The following is a 21,845-nucleotide window of genomic DNA, read 5'->3' as shown; positions in this document are numbered from 1 at the left end:
AACCATGACTAACTCTGAGTAACTTTTTGTTCTCTGAGTGAGAGTGCTGTTAAAAATAGGCAATTAAAATTCTTGTTCACGTTTCTAATAATATCACTCCAAGGAAACAAAACAATACTGATGAAATTACCTCTCAGCTCATCTCAATTCAGTTGTTATTACTGTCTTTCATCATAAAGCACTTTACAAAATACAGGAACATCAACCAAGTAAATTATAAAAAGGAAAAAAAAAAACAGCTAAAGTGTATACTACTAAAAAGGGACTCTAATGTTTATACTAACCAAACCCAATGCTGTTTATCTTCTAAATCAACAAGATCAGGCTCATTCAGTGAAATATAAGTATGTATTCCTTCTCCTCTTTATAAACATTATAGACGATAACTGAGACCAGTATCTAAACAAACGAAAGAGTCAGCTCCTTTTATATAACACCAAAATGTATGCCATAAATAAATACCAGAACCATGCAACCAATCTTTAAAACACAACCGAGGAGCATGACATGAACACAAGGATTATCAGTCAGTATCCCATCCAAATGCTAACCAAGTCCAACCCTGCTTAGCTTTCAAAGGTAGGCTAATTCAAATTAATACAAGATAACTGGACCATCCAGTTTTTCTTGTCTTTACACAAATTATAGATGTTCATTGAGACCAGGTGGATACAGAACACCAGTACTGAACATCCAAAACGTTTCTGTAGAATCCAAAAAAAGTTTTTACAGCATTCCCTCCTGCATCATAATTTTTTATTTGATCTGTTCCTATGAATATAAACTTTGCTGTAGCAAGAACCTTCTTATTCTTATAAAATGTGTTCCTGTTCCTATGGCAGTTGATGTCACTTAAATGGGCACTCACACATTCTTTAAACATTTTGTTGGTTTGACCAACAATGTACATTGTGCAAGATAAAAATAGATTTACTTTCATATGTTATATGCTGTCTGATATCAAATGTCTTTTTTGAATTTTGTGTAGGGAAATACAAACTTTTTAAAAGAAGCTTACATATAGAACAGTGTCCATAGGGAGTACATCCAGTTTGTTGCCCCACATTTATATCCATTTTTTTCACTACAGTTATAACCAGATAGACTGCTCAATATTCCTACTTCTTCTACAAATACATTTATAGTAATCAGGCAGATATTTGTTCAGAAGAAACATTGGCCAAAATGTATTAATAATCTGTTTTGTGCGAAAACTGTTCATTCCATAAGTGGTGGTAAAGCTAATAACATCAAACTTCTGTTTCCCTTTATAACTCTGATATTGTAGGACTTCTGTTCCATCAAATGCATCAACCCATTTCTGTTTTTCATCAAGCACCCTTTGGTTATAGCCTCTATGATTTAAACTATGTCCTAAAACATTAGCTGCTGTATATGCCTCTTTGCTGATTGTAATGCATTTTATCTGCAAATACTGTGATTTGGAAACATTCCTGAAAATGTTGGGGGGTGACAACTAGTGCTGTCAACAACAGAGTTCTTGTTGAAGGACTTCTGTACATTTCTATGTGCAATGTTCCATCTGCCATTTTGGTAACCATAACATCAGGGATGCCTATGGTAAATAACTCTGCTTTTACTACAAACTGGGTACTAAAAGTATTACCGTTCAAATATTTCATAAATTGTTAAGATCATTCAGGGTACCCTACCAGAAAGTGAAACACACCCACGCAAGTAAGGATAGGTGCAAGGCCCAAAAAAAACCTCAGTTAAAAATACAAAATAGCCCACACACATTTCAATGCCTTTAATAAAAAGGCATATAACAGAATAATTCCATATATCCTTATAATATAAAGATATACATCACCACACCTGTAATAATCATAGCATACCAGTTTTAGCAATAAGCCTTCATTAGTGTGATGAATAAACCATTACACATACCTTAAATAATGCTCCCTTAATTGTCATTGGATATTACAAATGTTCATTAAGACCAGGTGCAAATAACCCCCCCCAATTTAATAATCCACAATTTCTCTTTATAATCTAAAAATGAATGCCACCCCACCTTCTTATTTCTATTATAACGCATTCTGTCAATAATAATATAAGTAAATCATGCAGCGGTACGTTTTATAGTGTGTTTATGTAGAGCACTGGTGGTCTTCACACATTTATATGTTCGGACATCCTAAGGTTTAAAGGACGTGATGTTTGTCCCACATAAAATGCAGAGCATGTACAAGTTGCTAAATGATGCACCCAGTCACTACTACAATTCCCATGCACTGAAATGTCAAAAACTGTTGAGGTATGTTTAGATGTGAATTGTTTGTCTTTCCTTACATATTTACAAAGTTACAATGTCCACATGGATAACAACCAACCAACGGCATACCATCCAGACTAGTTTGGCTAACCCTCCTATCCTTATTTGTTTTCTTGTAATGATTAAACCAACCTGCCATCGTCTTCCCTTTTCAATATGAAAAAAAAAGACATTTTGGGGGTGGAATCTCCCTTAACTTGTCATCCATTAATAGGATGTCCCAATGTTTGTACACTAAATTTCTAAAAAATTATGTATTATTTCCAAAACTAGTAATAATTTTGTATTTTTTGCACTTCCAAATAAAATACACATTGTCACAGTAGCATCATAACATATCTATGTGTTTTAGTATTATAAATGTAGAGCCTCAAAATACCCCATAACAAAGTCACCATACAGTGGTGCAAAGAAAGCATATATGACAGCACTTCTCAGCAGTAAAAAGCATTCCTTCTCTAAATAAAAAAAAATATATATCATATCTAGCTCTGTAAGGGGAAGTAAAAAAAAATCACTGACTCTAGCTGGATACAAATCACATTGGTCAAATAAAAACTTTAATATCAATAAGTCCCCATCATGTGGAATGTTGGTATGAAGTGCTTTTATATCCAGTGTACAGAAATACTGCTGTACCTGTATCTGAATGAGTCGGAACTGATCCCAGACATCACCCAATATACAAAAATTCATTCACTTGTAGAAAAAAACTCTGTTGGATCATATTCCCACTTAAAGTAAAATCATGAACTATTTAACTGTTGGTGTGGTTCTACAGAATAATCCTTCCTAACCCACTCAACAGCCCTCACCTTTATCAGTCATGGTTACTAATATGTTTTGTTGTAAATTCTGAAATGCAGTGCGTGCTTCCCTAGTCATGTTATTTCTAAAGTTCCCAAATACCAGTGTATTTAGAAGGAAAGAGTAGAAGTTTTTGAAACTGTTCTATAATTTTCAGATACTTTTAGAGATCTTAGAAAAGCTCTGAGTGTGTATTGTACCAGAGTCAGGTGATCAAATGTGATGTCATTCTATAACCAGCACTGAGAGGATGGAACTCTCACAGCAGTTGGTTTTGTTTTGTTTCCTTTGGAACCTGATATAATGTCAGTTATCACTGTCAGTTCAGTTGAGTTAGTTCAGTTTAGTTTTGAAGCTCATCACTTTGTCTTGTGGAAGTAAGCATCTCAGCATCCCATCTTGCCTTGCTATATTAAGCTATTAGCTAGGGAACAATTATTCTTTAGGCAGCCAGAAAATACAGTAAGATTATGTAAGTATTAATTTTCTCTATATGTGTGGATCTGTGCAACTGTGTTATTTTAGTTTCTCTTGTGATTGAAACTCTGGTATTTATTGTACTTACATATTTAGTACTTTCATGTTTTTATTTAATTATTTAATATTAAATATTTTTATACTTTTCGTTGTGGCTGGTATTTTAGAGAATACTTTTAACATATTGAGAGTACTTGTGCTTATTTTAGTGATGCAGTGGCCACTCCAAAAAGCCTTGCTGATTTGGTTACACTTTACCATTTATATTAGTATTGATTTTACTCAGTATAATTTGATACCCTTGTAAAAGCCTGACAGTAGTTGACTTGTGGCAGTGTGGTTACCTTATGGTCTGGGCAGCATGGGTACAGCTACTAAATTTATACCAGGCTTTCCCAGGAATGTATGTGTGTGTGTGTGTGTGTGTTTGAAAAACAAATACCAAGGTGTGGGTGTGTCAGCTACTTGGAACTGGGACACAATGCTCCAAAGTGAGTCTTGTTTGGGATCTGGAGAGACAGAGTCTCCAATCTCAGGTCTGCGGTGTGTTCCCTCTGTGCTCTCAGTGAGCTGCATCTGAAAATAGTGTGTAAATCCATTCCTGTTTGACTGACTGTCACCGATGTCAGTGGTAAGGATTGAGGCTCCTTGATTACTGGTCCAAGGTAGACAGGCCATCACAGTCTCACCTGCCAAATAGTTTGAAAGCTGGTGGAATATTTCAACAGGTTATATTCATATTAGCATGGCAGGTGGAGGGCTCTACTAAAGGCTGAATGGGTGTAATGCAGAAAAACACTCACATGTTTAATTACACTAATACACATTATCAGATTTCCAAGTCTCTACCAAGTAAGCGTGGATTCCAAATTAGTAGGACAACTGATGGCTAGTCATCTTCTCTATTCTTCCTATGAGACATTAAGCTGTGGCTCCATTTGCCTGAGTTGGTTGTAGCAGGTAGATATAAAAAATTCCTCACCCCTTATCAAAAAGAGCAGGGAAAGTTCTCTGGTGCTCTTTCCAAATTTCCACTAGTCAGTATGAATATCACTTTGGGTCTCCTCTGAAAAGAGGACATTGGCCTAGCGAGACTAACCCAGTCAACGAAGTGTAAATAAATAAATAAATAGACCTGCAAGCTATTGAAGCCCAGTGATGTGATAGACTAGATAGGAGCCTTTAATAATGGATAGGACTCAAATGGAGAATTGGTACATATGTGGTGGCACCGAAATTGTAGTAACAGTGTGAATAAAAAATAAAGAACTAGTTCAGTGGTAACTTGTTATGAACAAACATTCATGTTGAATAGTGGGAAATTATAAAGTGCAAAATGAATCTGAATAATATTTGCAGAATAAGAAAACTGTATAACCTGCCACACATTTGTAAATAACAGCTGGCTGTATAGTGCTTAATTAAAATCTGTGTTTTTCTCTCTAGGGGAAGGCTCAGGACAATGGTGGTCCTTTTTATAGTAAACATTGTGGTAACAACTGATGCTTGGAATTAAATGTAAACAAACATTACCAGCATGCCCCTTCCAGTACAACTAATGACAAACATAATTATGCTACAACACCATATTGTAACACCTTGTACCAGACAACAGCACTGGTTTCCCATAAATGGAAACTAACTTTTTGTTGGGAGGGATTAAGGCAGCATTTCAGCAATACTATCGTTAAAAAAATAAGAACAATATTTTTTCTTTTGTGATAATCATCTATGTGATAATCATTTACAGTTTTTTTAAAGAGAGATTAAGTAGTGTGACCTCACTAGCAGAGCCTGATCATGGTCAAATGGGGCCCCAGGCAGGGTAATAGATCAGCCCCACCCCAGCAGCTTCTGCCCAGCAGCAACTCATAAGTTCTTGAAAATGTACTGAAACTCAAACTCACAATTCCTTCAGCAGTCAGGTAGTTGCTGTAGAGGATTCAGGCTCCTGTCTCCTGTAACCAAGGTACAGGGTTTAAGCTGTTCTGACTAACCTGCCCCCTCCTTTCAATAGGGCATTACACACCATACCTCTCAACCTTTTAGTGAAAGAAATCTGGCAAAGCCTAAAATAATAGGGGTACATTAACCCAAAAATGGGAACAGATTTTAAATACTGCTCTTTTTAACTTAGAAAGTTGTTAAAATAACAGGATTTGTGTTAGCATACATTTTTCTGAGGGATAGGTCATCATTTTATGACTTTAGTCCTCAGTGATTCAGCAGAAACATACAAATTTTATGAGAAACAGACTAAAAATATGAGGCTAAATGTGGACAATCTGGAAAAATCTGGATGGTTGAGAAGTATGTTACACACACACACACACACACACACACACACACACACACACACACACACACACACACACACACACGCACTTACTTTTTCTTTCATACAGCAACAGGCACACACACACATGCACAAACACACACACACACACACACACACATTTTCTCTTTCATACAGCAATGAACAAACAGCTAGTCTGGCTTCCGCGCGCACACACACACACACACACACACACACACTTCCACCTTCTCTCTTACACAGAAACACACACACACACACACTTTCTCTCTCATACAGTAACAAACAAATGACTAGTTTAAATTGCACACACGCGCACACACACACACTTACTCTCTCTCTCTCTCTCTCTCTCTCATACAGTAACAAATGGAATGGCTAGTTTAAATTCTGCAGACACACACACACATACTCACGCACACACAGACACACACACACACACACACACACATATGCACGCACACACACACACAGACACACACACACACACACACACACACACACACACACACACACACACACACACGCACACAGACTTACTCTCTCTCATACAGCCATCAGTGGAGCAGTTAGTTTAATTGCCACTCATGTGGAATGTGTTTACATCCAAACTGGTGTGTGTGCATGTGATGCATGCATGGTCCTCCTTAAAGGAGAAGATGCCATGACCATGGTGTTAAAGAAGAAGTGTTTTTAATTTTTTTAATTAATTAACTAAAGAGTTAATTTGAAAACCCGCTGACCAATGCCTCCCCAGCCAGGGGGTCCTAGGAGATTGCCCAGATCACCTAGTGCTGGATTCAGCTCTGCTAACTAGTGCTCCTGGAATCTATTATGGTACTCCAAACTCAGACTTCAATTAGTTTGGAAAGATAGTGCTCCTCCCAGTGAAATACCTTCTTCATTTCCAAGAATACTTCTTATGCCAACAATCTGAGCAACAAGAATCCCAACGGTGATGAGCAGCTGAGGCATGACTCCTATTGCACCTCGTAAATTCTTAGGGGACAGTTCTCCAAGGTACATAGGCACAACATTGGAAGAGACACCTAAATGGATACAATACAGAAAATGATTAGTAAAACATGTTTAATAATTATATTACAATAACTGTAGGAGAGTATTACAAGCCTATATGCATGCAAGTAGCTAGCCAGCATGGCCCTTCCTATCAGGTGCTCATCTGAGCTAAAATCAGAGACCTGCTCAAGAGAAGTTTTGACCTTTATTATTTGATAGCAGATAGGTTTAATAAGAACAAAATGTTAACAAATGCAGTTTATGTTTACATTTTATGCATCTCTTATGGTTGTAGAGGTTGTTTTGTCAACATATACTTTTAAAAGGGAGCACAATGCAATGCTGAGCAGGTTTAACTGCAAGACTTCAGATAAAACATGTTATAAAAAGCAAATAACATTTTTTCTTAATGCACTTTCATAAACATAACTGATTCAGTAGTTATCTTCCTGAAAATGTAACTTATGTGAACACAATATTAGAAGTAAAGTCTTTTTAATCATATGAAAAATTATGAATAACCATGACTAACTCTGAGTAACTTTTTGTTCTCTGAGTGAAAGTGCTGTTAAAAATAGGCAATTAAAATTCTTGTTCACGTTTCTAATAATATCACTCTAAGGAAACAAAACAATACTGATGAAATTACCTCTCAGCTCATCTCAATTCAGTTGTTATTACTGTCTTTCATCATAAAGCACTTTACAAAATACAGGAACATCAACCAAGTAAATTATAAAAAGGAAAAAAAAACAGCTAAAGTGTATACTACTAAAAAGGGACTCTAATGTTTATACTAACCAAACCCAACGCTGTTTATCTTCTAAATCAACAAGATCAGGCTCATTCAGTCAAATATAAGTATGCATTCCTTCTCCTCTTTATAAACATTATAGACGATAACTGAGACCAGTAGCTAAACAAATGAAAGAGTCAGCTCCTTTTATATAACACCAACATTTATGCCATAAATAAACACCAGAACCATGCAAACAATCTTTAAAACACAACCGAGCAGCATGGCATGAACACAAGGATTCGCCCTCGGGACCAAACCACGCCAACCGTGGGCAAATCCCGCATTACCCACACTCAGGCGTGGGTTATTGCTATAGTATCCCATCCAAATGTTAACCAAGTCCAATCCTGCTTAGCTTTCAAAGGTAGGCTAATTCAAATTAATAAAAGATAACTGGACCATCCAGTTTTTCTTGTCTTTACACAAATTATAGATGTTCATTGAGACCAGGTGGATACAGAACACCAGTATTGAACATCCAAAACGTTTCTGTAGAATCCAAAAAAAGTTTTTACAGCATCCCCTCCTGCATCATAATTTTTTATTTGATCTGTTCCTATGAATATAAACTTTGCTGTAGCAAGAACCTTCTTATTCTTATAAAATGTGTTCCTGTTCCTATGGCAGTTGATGTCACTTAAATGGGCACTCACACATTCTTTAAACATTTTGTTGGTTTGACCAACAATGTACATTGTGCAAGATAAAAATAGATTTACTTTCATATGTTATATGCTGTCTGATATCAAATGTCTTTTTCGAATTTTGTGCAGGGAAATACAAACTTTTTAAAAGAAGCTTACATATAGAACAGTGTCCACAAGGAGTACATCCAGTTTGTTGCCCCACATTTATATCCATTTTTTTCACTACAGTTATAACCAGATAGACTGCTCAATATTCCTACTTCTTCTACAAATACATTTATAGTAATCAGGCATATATTTGTTCAGAAGAAACATTGGCCAAAATGTATTAATAATCTGTTTTGTGCGAAAACTGTTCATTCCATAAGTGGTGGTAAAGCTAATAACATCAAACTTCTGTTTCCCTTTATAACTCTGATATTGTAGGACTTCTGTTCCATCAAATGCATCAACCCATTTCTGTTTTTCATCAAGCACCCTTTGGTTATAGCTTCTATGATTTAAACCATGTCCTAAAACATTAGCTGCTGTATATGCCTCTTTGCTGATTGTAATGCATTTTATCTGCAAATACTGTGATTTGGAAACATTCTTGAAAATGTTGGGGGGTGACAACTAGTGCTGTCAACAACAGAGTTCTTGTTGAAGGACTTCTGTACATTTCTATGTGCAATGTTCCATCTGCCATTTTGGTAACCATAACATCAGGGATGCCTATGGTAAATAACTGCTTTTACTACAAACTGGGTACTAAAAGTATTACCGTTCAAATATTTCATAAATTGTTAAGATCATTCAGGGTACCCTACCAGAAAGTGAAACACACCCACGCAAGTAAGGATAGGTGCAAGGCCCAAAAAAAACCTCAGTTAAAAATACAAAATAGCCCACACACATTTCAATGCCTTTAATAAAAAGGCATATAACAGAATAATTCCATATATCCTTATAATATAAAGATATACATCACCACACCTGTAATAATCATAGCATACCAGTTTTAGCAATAAGCCTTCATTAGTGTGATGAATAAACCATTACACATACCTTAAATAATGCTCCCTTAATTGTCATTGGATATTACAAATGTTCATTAAGACCAGGTGCAAATAACCCCCCCCCCAATTTAATAATCCACAATTTCTCTTTATAATCTAAAAATGAATGCCACCCCACCTTCTTATTTCTATTATAACGCATTCTGTCAATAATAATATAAGTAAATCATGCAGCGGTATGTTTTATAGTGTGTTTATGTAGAGCACTGGTGGTCTTCACACATTTATATGTTCGGACATCCTAAGGTTTAAAGGACGTGATGTTTGTCCCACATAAAATGCAGAGCATGTACAAGTTGCTAAATGATGCACCCAGTCACTACTACAATTCCCATGCACTGAAATGTCAAAAACTGTTGAGGTATGTTTAGATGTGAATTGTTTGTCTTTCCTTACATATTTACAAAAGTTACAATGTCCACATGGATAACAACCAACCAACGGTATACCATCCAGACTAGTTTGGCTAACCCTCCTATCCTTATTTGTTTTCTTGCAATGATTAAACCAACCTGACATCGTCTTCCCTTTTCAATATGAAAAAAAAAGACATTTTGGGGGTGGAATCTCCCTTAACTTGTCATCCATTAATAGGATGTCCCAATGTTTGTAAACTACATTTCTAAAAAATTATGTATTATTTCCAAAACTAGTAATAATTTTGTATTTTTTGCACTTCCAAATAAAATACACATTGTCACAGTAGCATCATAACATATCTATGTGTTTTTGTATTATAAATGTAGAGCCTCAAAATACCCCATAACAAAGTCACCATACAGAGGTGCAAAGAATGTATATATGGCAGCACTTCTCAGCAGTAAAAAGCATTCCTTCTCTAAATAAAAAAAAAAAATTATCATATCTAGCTCTGTAAGGGGAAGTAAAAAAAATCACTGAATCTAGTTGGATACAAATCACATTGGTCAAATAAAAACTTTAATATCAATAAGTCCCCATCATGTGGAATGTTGGTATGAAGTGCTTTTATATCCAGTGTACAGAAATACTGCTGTACCTGTATCTCAATGAGTCGGAACTGATCCCAGACATTACCCAATATACAAAAATTCATTCACTTGTAAAAAAAAACTCTGTTGGATCATATTCCCACTTAAAGTAAAATCATGAACCATTTAACTGTTGGTGTGGTTCTACAGAATAATCCTTCCTAACCCACTCAACAGCCCTCACCTTTATCAGTCATGGTTACTAATATGTTTTGTTGTAAATTCTGAAATGCAGTGCGTACTTCCCTAGTCATGTTATTTCTAAAGTTCCCAAATACACTAGCATTTTCAACAGATAATTATTTGATAATGGCTTCCTCAAGTGTCTTCACGATTTGGAAATGGTCCTGCTGAAAGGTTGAACCAGTGTATTTAAAAGGAACCAGATCCCAGTTAGTGTCCTGCTGTTGCTTTTCCAGAAAAACGTTTTAATTTAACAGGTGGCAAAAAGTCACTACCCACTTGTGCATAGGAAACATAATAAGAGAGAATAAAACTTAAACTTTTATTTAATACACTGCATTCAACATCACTAAGGGAGTACAGAGAAATATTCATTGGTAAATAATTCTCTTTCTTAAATTGTTCAATGTTTAAGCATTTATAATGTCCTGAAATACTGCATCTACATGTGCAGTGTTAAGTGTGTTTCCTCCCACATCTTCTATGTTTGCAGCACCTAAAGGGATAGGGGAAAATTCTCAGCAGTTTGTATAAGTGCAGGTGTTCTTTTTACCTGGCCAAGTTCATCCCTAGACTCACCAACTGAATCAAAATTAGTATCTATATAGGAGGAAGAACCATCTATGGTTCCAGAGTCTGAAGTGTTTGACAGTTTTAGTTTCGATGTAGTCTGTGGCCTCCCTCCCCATATATTTCGGGTGGGACCTCCCCAGATTACCTTCCTGGAAACGTACAGATTTGTTTGCTCCTTTTTCTTTCTTCCAGGTAAAAGCCCTGTACAGTTTATAATCCTATAACTCACATTGGTAATTCTTTAATTTTTTAGCTTTACATTCCTCATTCAGTCTAGCTACTGCCCATGAATATTGTTTAATAAAGTTTAGTGATGTTGAATGCAGTGTATTAAATAATGGTTTAAATTTTATTTCCTCTTATTATGTTTCCTATGCACAAGTGGTAAGTGACTTGAGACATTTTTTTAACCTGCTAAATTTAGTTATTTATTTATTTATTTATTTATTTTTTTTTTTTTTTGAGGCAAAGCGACAGCAGGACACTAACTGGGATCTGGTTCCTTTTAAGTACACTGGTTCAACCCTTCAGTCAGGATATTTCTCAATAGAGAAGACACTTGAAGAAGCTATTATTAAAGAATTATTTGTTGAACATGCTGGAGTTTTTAGGAACTTTAGAAATAACACGACTAGGGAAGAATGCACTGCACTTAAGAATTTACAGCAAAGCAACAATATAGTATTCCCCATGACTGATGAAGGTGGGGAGTTGTCGAGTAGAATAAGAAAAAGTATTCTGCAGAACCATACCAACAGTTAACTTTATTTATTTAACATTTGTTTACCAGGAAAGTCCAACTTGGAACAAAACAATTTTCAGCAGAGCTGGGGAGAAATGCTCCAGACGCATGTCTTTGTAACATGGGAGGAAAACGGAGCACCCAGAGGAAACTCACACAAATGAAGGGTGGACAACCTCTTGCTGTGAGGTGGCAACGCAAACCACTGCACCACTGTGCCATCCATTGATTCCAGTGTTTATGTTAACTTGGTCTATGATCCAGCAGAGCTTTTTAAACAAGTGGATGAATTTTTGAGTATAAATTACAAACCCATTAAGAAAGGAATTGATGGTGGAACATCCAAAGTCTCAACATTTTTATATCCTGTCTAAAGGTCATAAAAAAAATAGACAAAACCGCACAAGTAGACTGATAGTGTCAGAGGGAGGTTCATTGACAGAACCCCTCTCTATGTTTCTGTAAAATTTTACCATCTGTTAGGACTAGGATTAAAAATAGTACAGAGTTAGTTTATTTAATTTCAGAGGTATAGATTGAACCACAGTGGTATTTATGTAAACTGGATGTAGAAGCACTTTTTACCAGCATTCCACACAATGGGGTTTTTTTAGCATTAAAGTTTGGGTTTGATCAGTATGACTTTTATCCAGCTGAATTCAGTGATTTTTTTTTTACTATCTGGGATGGCTTAATGGTAAATCACTTTGGCTATGGTGTTCAGGGTCCTAGGTTTGATCCTAGCAGAGGCTGCTTTGGTTGGGAGGGTGGTCTAATGGTTAAGATGTTTGCCTTACAAACACAGGGTGCAGGATTTGAGTCTCACAAGGGATAATTGGCTAAGCTTGCAAGGGCAGTTAGCCTAGTACTAACCTATGAACAACTTGCAAAGCTAGTTTTGATAAAAACATTTTTTTTATTTTGAGAAGAAATGTTTTTTAAAGCTGAGAGGTACTGCCACGAATGCAGCCTTTGTTCTTCTGTATGCTGACCTCTTTATGTGCTATTTTGTGGCTCTTTACATTTCCTTAGCATATGGATACGTGGTGATGCTACCCTGATGATGTGTGGTTGATTTAGAAGTGCAAAATTAATGAACGTAACAAATTTGTGAAATATTTGAATGGTAATACCTTTGGTATCGGGTTTGTAATAAAAGCAGAGTTACTTGTTATAGATTTTTTTGCTGTTATGGTTACCAAAATGGTAGATGAACATTGCACCCAGGAAAAACCTTCAACAAAAACTCTCTTTTGGACAGCACTAGTCATCACCCTCTCATACACACATATTTTCAAGTCTATTCCTAAATTACAGTATTTGCAGATAAAACACATTACTAGCTGCAAAGAGACATATACAGAAGCTAACAGTTTAGGACATAGATTAGTTCAGAGGCAATAACAAAAGGGTGCTTGATGAAAAGCAGGAATTGGTTGATGCATTGGACAGAACAGAGGTCCTACAATATCAGAATAATAAAGGGAAACAAAATTCTGAGGTTATTAGATTTACTATCACTTATGGAATGAGCAGTTTTCACATTAAACAGATTATTAATAATTTTTGGCTAATTCGTCTTAGCAATCCAGTTTTGAGCAAATATCTGCCTGATTACTGTAAATTTAGGTACAGAAGAGGTAGGAATATTGGACAGTGTCTATCTGGTTATAACTGTGGTGAAAAAAAAGACAGACCTGTGGTGCAACAAACTGTATATAGTCCCTCTGGACACTGTTCCTTATATAAATATATTTTAATGGTCAGTCTTTCTCTACAATTCCAAAAGAAATTTGATATCAGATAACATATAACATGTGAAAGGTAATCTACTGTTTATCTTGCACAATGTACATGTGGTGCTTTTTATGTCGGACAAACCAACAAAATGTTTAAAGAATGCGTGAGCACCCATTTAAATGACAATTATTCCAGAGACAGGAGTGCACTTTATAAGCATAAGAAGGTTCACCCCACAGCTAAGTTTCTATTCACAGGAATATGAGTTCAAACAAAAAGTTATGGTGCAGGTGGAGATGCTGTAAAAAAACTTTTATAGATTCTAAAAGAAGATTTTGGATATTTAACACTGTTGCACTGTATCTATCTTGTCTCAATGAATTACCCAATCTATGATCTAAACCTCATCTGTGACATAAACAAAACATGTTGGAGGGGCAGGTATGTATTTCAGAGATTACAGTTTCTCTGGAATGAACTCCCCATTCATAAGAAACACAGTTCTCTCCTCAACCTATTCAAACACAATTTGGACCAATAGATGGGAAATCACAAATTCACCCTTGGCTTGCCACCTGTGGCCCTAATAGATAGAGCCAGTTTGCAGATGCCCTAAGGCACAGGTATATACCAAAGCCATTCTAACCCATGGGCACTGACAGTTGGGAAAATCGGGGCATGAATGGCTAGACTTAAAAAGGATCTAGGGCCATTAGCCTAGTAACCTTCTTTGATCGTATGGTCCTATCAACACCTACAGTTTGTATAAAGAAGAAAAAACATGTATGTTTTTATTATCCTTTATTAGCCTGCTCTAGGAATCTAAGCAGGGTTGGGCTCATTTACCACCTGGATGGAAGATACCACATGGTAATATTTGTTTTTATGATGCACTACTTTGGTTTGTTTGTTGTTTGTTTGTCTTTTCGGCTTTTCCCAGTTAGGGGTTGCCACAGTGGAACTCCGGTCCGCTAATGATTGGCAGTAGATTTTTATGGTGCTGAGTTGCCAGCCCGATGCCCAACCTTCAGCGAAGGCACGCCCATTCACACATGTCTTTCAGAGGCCACTCGACTGCAGAGAGGACATGCAGACTCCACACAGAAGGCACTCCAGCCGAGAATCGAGCAGGAGAACCTCTTACTGTGAGGCAACAATGCTACCACTGTACCACCGCGGCTTCTATGATGTACTACTTTGGCGATTTCCAAAAATTGCTTTGCATGTTACTGGTGTTCACTTAACGCACGACTTGTGGTGTTATATAAAAGGAACTAATTGTTTCTTTAGTTTAGATTATGTTCTGAATGAACATCTATAATGTATATAAAAAGAGGAAAGAACAAATGGTCATATTATACTCAATGAGCATGGCCCTGCTTGTTTTAGCAGCTAAGCAAGGTTGGGTTTGGTTAGTGTTTGGATGGGAGACCACTTGGAAACACCTGGTTTTATGCCATACTGTTTTTTTTTTGTTTTATTTAAATGGTTTGCATGGTATTTGTGTTTATTTACCATATGATCTGTAGTGCAATATAAATGGAAGTGATTTTATCATTTGTTCAGATACTGACAAAGCTTCTATAAGTGAAGCTAGTTTATCTCTCTTTTCCAACTGTACAAGAGAACAGAAGTTTGTTTTTTTCTTACCAGAGTGCTTGTTTGTTTGTTTTTTTTATGTGAAATACTTTGTTAAGCAGCCCAAAGCACTGTTATGACCAGTTCTTACACTAGGATTTAACAGGAGACATTGCTGCTGCAAAGAACAACAGTATGGTGTCTATTAATAATAACCAAACAAGGAAACCAGTGATTGGCTCATCTGATGATGCTCCTGTTTAACATAATCAATACCTGCCTTTACACTATAACTACTCTGGGATGTAAGTATTATACAGAAACAAACAAACACACACACACAAAACCATCAGTTACAGCAATTTGTATGACGGTGTACACCTCAGATATCTGCTTGAGAGCAAGTCAATGAATACAGGTATTAATACTGGCCCAGAAATGTACCTTAGGTCACTGCTGTCAGAATCATACAGTGTAACCCACTGTAGCCCTCCTTTGCCATCCCAAATTCGTGGTTCAAGAATCAGAGAAAAAGACACAAAATCAGGCATAGAGTTTATTTCTCTTATATACTTAGAACGTTGAAAGAACAACAAGTTTTGTATAAGAAATTATTTTCTGATAGATACAAAGTCTGAAATTGACATACCTGTCATTACTGGCTGACTGCAATCTACAATTTGCCAGAAAACCACATATTTTATGAATAAAGCCCCAAAATAGTGCTTTTTTTCTTTGCTTATAAATTCTGGACAAAGCCAAAAATAATGGGGGAACAGTACCTGAGCTGTATCTCCCTGGAATATATGAAGAGACATGCTGGAGCTCTCAGACTATGTGCCTTAGGCTGGTATGAATGTAACATTGAGTGACATTTTACCTTCTCCAAGGATAATGCCACAGTATGAAAAAAAGATGATTGACTTTAATAATTGGCTTAGTTTTTGGTGTCATTCGAAGGGGCACATATATGTCAGCTTGGGAAGATATGATTGACAGACCATGCTGCTTCACCAGGGGTGGTCTTCTCTGACACCTCTAAGCTTTTGAATATTGGCTAAAACTTTATCCACCCCGTAGTACCTTTTTTAGGCACTGTCAACCTGATAATCAACCTATTGAAGATAACCTAAAGGTGTTATTACTCAGTGCTAGGAATCTAAACAAAACAATTCCACTCCCTGCAATTTCTCCTTACCCTGAAGAATACAGATGTCTGTGTAGTTACTGAGACATAGTTTAAAGTCACGGACAGCAGCCCGGCAGTGCAGGGCTATAGTGCCTTCGACGCATTAAGAATGGCTGCAGCACAGATAGAGACAAAAGGTGGAGGTGTCTCAATTTACATAAAAAAACAAGCACACCTCAAGTCTGGTCACACAATAAGATGCAGTTGAGCTTTTCCAACTCACAATAAGCAAAATAGAACACCATATCTTTGCGAGCTATAGGTTCCTCTCTATGACTCAGATAACCCATACCGCTTACATAATTGTACTGGAGTAGCTCTTCATTCAACCCAATGCCATACTCATGGGGGGCTTCAACTACCCCACTGTAAAGTGGGAATCATACAGAACCCCAAACTCACAGGCACAAAGATTCCTGGGCTTTGTCAGAACAAATGCCCTTGAGCCAGCTAGTCTGTACTCCCGCTAGGGGCACAAACATCCTTAACCTAGTCCACGCCCACATGAGGGATCATTGCACCCCCCCCCCAAGTGTAACGTCCTCACTTGACAAGTCAGACCATAAAGCTCTCTCCTTCAAAGTAAAAATAAAAATAAAACCTGGGACAACAACTAACCCTGGAATTTTTAGGAATTACTCCAGGGTGAACTTTTCCCCAGGCCTCCACTGAAAAAAGAACTGTATCCAGTCGGACATTCCCAGACAACAAATGTAAAATATATAACTTCCTACTATTAAGTGACACCCTCTTAAAATGTCAAGTCCCCTAGACCGCAAAACGGCACTTCTTATGTGGAACTGTTCACAAAAAAAGGTTTAGAACAACGTATATAGCTGCATAGAGGTAGTGGTGGTACCTACCTGAAATAAGCAATGAACAAACTTAAAAAACAAGCTGCACTAGCAGAATAACAAGATCAATAGGCTGCATAACAAAAAGAAGAAAATCATGGCCAAAATTAAGAAGTGCAATACCCAGCAAGGTGAGAACTCTCTCATCAAGCTAAATAAGCAACTCAGGGAAGTAGTTAAGTCTACAAAAGCCAAATAATGTTAAAGTTGTCCCCCAGGCTAAGGACAATCACAAGACATTGTGTAACTATGTCCACAATCTCAAAGGCAATACACAACAATCGTAAATGGAACCACGTATACTGAGCTGAAGGATATAGTGAATCTATTGGCTGATAAAGTCAGCTCTAACTTTACCCCGTTTTTCTCCCCATCACCTCTCAAGAAATACTCCTGGCTAAAACTCCTACAACTATCATTAGGGAACATTCCAAAACAATTTCTCCAGGACCAAAACCACTGCATCACTGAGTCCCAGTAATCTCATGATGCCTCCTAAATAGCATTATTTATTTAGGTTCATAGGTTGGTACTAGGGTATCGGCCCTAGGACCTATACAATGTTGCAGATGTCTTGTGAGGTACATACCAAACAAGGCATTGTACTCTATAATGCATCTACTGAGGGATGAGTACAGTGGGACAATGACCTCCTTTTTTCTGGATGAAAAGCCCTTAGTGATGAGGTGTGCCATACAGAAGGATTTCCTGACTGTTGTGGCGATGTGGTTATTGAAGGTGAGACCACTGTCTACCTGTGTCCCTAAGACTCTCATCACACTTTGGGTTAGTGTACTGCCACCTATGCGGTAATTCATGGGTACATGTTTTCCCCAGAGGGGATAACTATACATTTCTTGGCATTAAGCTTGAGCCCATGGATCTGTCACCAAGCATCTGTTTCTGTAAAAGCCCTTTTGTAGAATATCCACATCGTTTGGGGATTCAATAATTCTCAGTTTGCAGTCATCTGTGAACTTTGTTAGCCAGAGTCCCTTAGTGTTGGCCTGTACTTCAGAGAAGTAGATGCCAAACAAGAGCGGCCCCAGGACTGAACCCTGAGGTATTCCACTTGTCACTTATCTGGAGCTGGATTTGGAGTTGGCTACTTTTACAGTCTGGGTTCTGTCAGTAAGTGAATTGGCAACCCATCAAGTGACCTAGGGATTTATGCCCAGCTTAGTAAGTTTATCTATGATTCCAGAGTGGGGGATGGTGTCGAAGGCCTTGGCGAGGTCCAGATAGGCTGTGTGGACCGCCTTACCCTCGTCCACAACTCTGGAGACTGATTCGAAGAAGTCAATCAGGTTCAGGAGACAAGATCGGCCATTCATGAACCCAAACTGGGTGGGGTCCAGTGTTTGAAGGTTGCCAATGTCTTTGTTTATAAGTTCAAGATAATGCGTTCCATGCCTTGCAGATCAGGCTCATCAAACTGATGGGATGGTAGTTCCAGGGATCCAAGGTGGATCTCTCCTTGTGGAGTGGAATAACTGTAGCTGTATGCCACTCAGTGGGCACGAAGCCTGAGGTGAGGCTATGATTAAACATGACACTTAGGTGAGGTGCCAGTTCATTTTATAGTTCATGTAGTACACAGCCTGGGATGTCATCTGGTCCCATGGATGCTGTATTCTTAGCTTTGGAGAGTGCGGTTTCTACCTGTGTCGCCATGATTACTGGAATTTGGCAATCTTTTGGTATAGAGATCGGCCCTTTAGTTATTTATTTACATTTGTTGACTGGGGAAGTCAGACTGGGTCAGAAACCCATTTTCAGTGGAGGACCAGGGAGAAAAGCTCAACATAAAGTACATAAAACATAGACAATTAACAATTGACAGGTATTTATACATCTTGATTTTTGTTCTGATACAGATAAATATTGTTTCATAAAATTGATGCTTTCTAACACAGAAATTTAATAGTATTGCCTTGTTGATTTAGAAATACACATAATAGGCTTATTTTGTACAGAGTAGTAGCTTTCCAGTTAGTTTTGGAGTTATAGAGTTGGTTTCAGATAGGAATAATTGAAATGGAGGAAGTGTATTAGAAGAGGAAAGAGCTGATTAGAAGGGTAGAGTGGATAATAACGTACAGAGTGAGATGATAGAGGATCTGGGTTAAGAGTATGAGGGGAAATAGTACTTTAATGTATGTGTTATTGGGACCAAAGAGATAGGTAGGTTGGCAGAAGGCTAGTTAAGGCAAAGACTGAGGGGAATGCAGAGAAGATAGTGGGGGGATGCAAGTATTGGATATGGGAAAGAGGACGGGACATAGTGAAGCACAGGAGAGCCATGTGAAGTAGTTAGATAGTGAGAGATAAGAGCTAAAGTATTGGAGCAGAGTATGATAGTTTTGGGGGGAGAGAAGGGACAGATATGGGTGTTGAGAAGATGGTCTTTTGAAGTGAGTTTGAAGGTCCTTAAAGAGTCTAAGATGCTAATATGTGAGGGGAGGGTATGCCAGAGTTTTGAAATGGATAAAGAATAGAGGCTTTTGACAGCTCCTTTACTGGTTTTGTATACTTCTAGAGTTGTTTATTAGCAGAGCGGAGACTTCCGGATGGGTTTCAAGGTTGTTTGATAGGCTTTAAAGCTCAGCAACTCTCGGGTTTGTAAATTAATTTATGTGCTTGGGTTAGTTGTACATAGCTAAGATATTGGGAGAAATCTAACCAATTTAATTCCTTGAGGGTATGACAGTGATGCATGCGATAGGATAGGCCAGTAGCAAATTTGGCAGTTTTATAATAGCATGATTGTAATTTGTTTTTGAGAGATATGTGCAGGTTTGTTAGGGTGGGGCTCAGTACAGTAGGCAGGGGAGTAAGTATGTATTGGCAAATGTTTTTTTTTGGTGGGGATATCCATGAAGTGTTTGTGCCTATAGAGTTTATTAAGTTTAAAGTGTGTATTTTTAATGGCGTTTAAAGATGAGTTTATTGTCAATGATGATGCCCAGTAATTTTGTTTGGGTTACGATTTCAATTTCTGTGTTATTTAGTGAAAATATTTTAAAGTCCTGAAGGAGAGGTTTGGGGTGAGAAATATCACGAAACATGACTTATCAGACCCACTAGAATTACTATTTAACCTTAGCCTCTAAACAGAAATGCCAAATATATGGGGGACTGTAGGTGTTATCACTCTGCACAAAGCTGGGCCATCTATGAACCCAGATAACTACAAAGCCATAAGTCTGTCTAGCCCCATATGTATTTATTTATTTTTATTTTATTTAACCTTTGTTGACCAGGAAAGTCTTTCTAAGACAGAGCCTATTTTCAGCAGATGTCCTGGGAGAAACACTCCAAATGCATGTCTTTGGAATGTGGGAGAAAACTGGAGTACCTGGAGGAAACCTACATCAACGCAGAGGGGACATTCAGACTCCACACAGAAGGCACCCCAACCAAGAATGGAACCAAAGAACCTCTTGCTGTGAGGTGACAAAGTTAACTGCTACACCACTGCACCACCTGCCATATTGTCATAGAAATGATAAATAATGACACTGGAAGCCTAAAGACTATGGACCCATCTCAGTTTGCTTTCGTCAAGGGCAGGTTATACTCGATCAAATCAACTTGGTGAAATTCTTCGAGAAGGTCACTAAAACAATGGACGACAGCAAAACAGTGCATACAAGCTACCTTTAACCTGGCCAAAGTGTTTGACACACAACTCCAATAGACATTGAAGACAAATTCACAAAATAAGGTATAAACCCATACGTCACCCACTGGATTGCCAACTAACTCACACATAAAATTCAAGAAGTCAGGATAGGGGAATCTACCTCTGCAAAAAGCCAGTCACTGATGGAGTCCTTCAGGGACTGGTGCTGGGGATGCTCCTTTTTGACATCTGCTTCTCTGAAATTAAAGTTAATGGCAATGGCCTCTGACGGACCAAGTTTGCAGATGATTGCAAACTAGACACAGTGATAGAATCCCCAAAAGGCATAGTTTTAAGAAGGCCTGACACAAACTAATTACTACTGCTAAAATCATGGCTTAAATCTCAGTGCCATGAAATATTTATTTTATTTATTTTATTTTATTTACATTTGTTGACCGGGAGTGTCTGACTGGACGTAGGTCCATTTTCAGCGGAGGCCTGGGGAGAAAAGCTCCACAGTTAAAATAAACAGACAGTAGTTACATTTGATTACATAGCGATTAACAATTTGATTAACATAGCAATTAATTACAAACATATTTACAGATGAAGAACATAGTACATCAGTAGACAACTAGAATCTTTATTTGCGAAGTACATAACAGACATTAACAAATGTTACAACAAGAAGTTCCTGCTGTATAATAAGTACTAGGCTTATAAGCATCTGAGCTTGCTATAATCAAGGTAGTTAGTGGGGTGGAAAGAAAAGTAGTGGTTGGATGAGGTGGGTGATATTAGAGTGGGAGTGGCAAGGGCATAGCCAGCATGTTTTTAGGTGCGCTTTTAGTAAAGTATTGAAGTGGGTGCATGATGGCACGGAGGTAATTGTGGGTGGGAGGGCGTTCCATAATTTGGCTATGGCAC

The sequence above is a fragment of the Protopterus annectens genome, chromosome 2.part1 (assembly GCF_019279795.1).
Source record: "Protopterus annectens isolate FY-2018-M chromosome 2.part1, PAN1.0, whole genome shotgun sequence".
In the NCBI taxonomy this organism is placed as follows: domain Eukaryota; kingdom Metazoa; phylum Chordata; order Ceratodontiformes; family Protopteridae; genus Protopterus; species Protopterus annectens.
The sequence above is the reverse complement of the archived record's forward strand: the minus strand, read 5'-3'. Positions refer to the sequence as shown.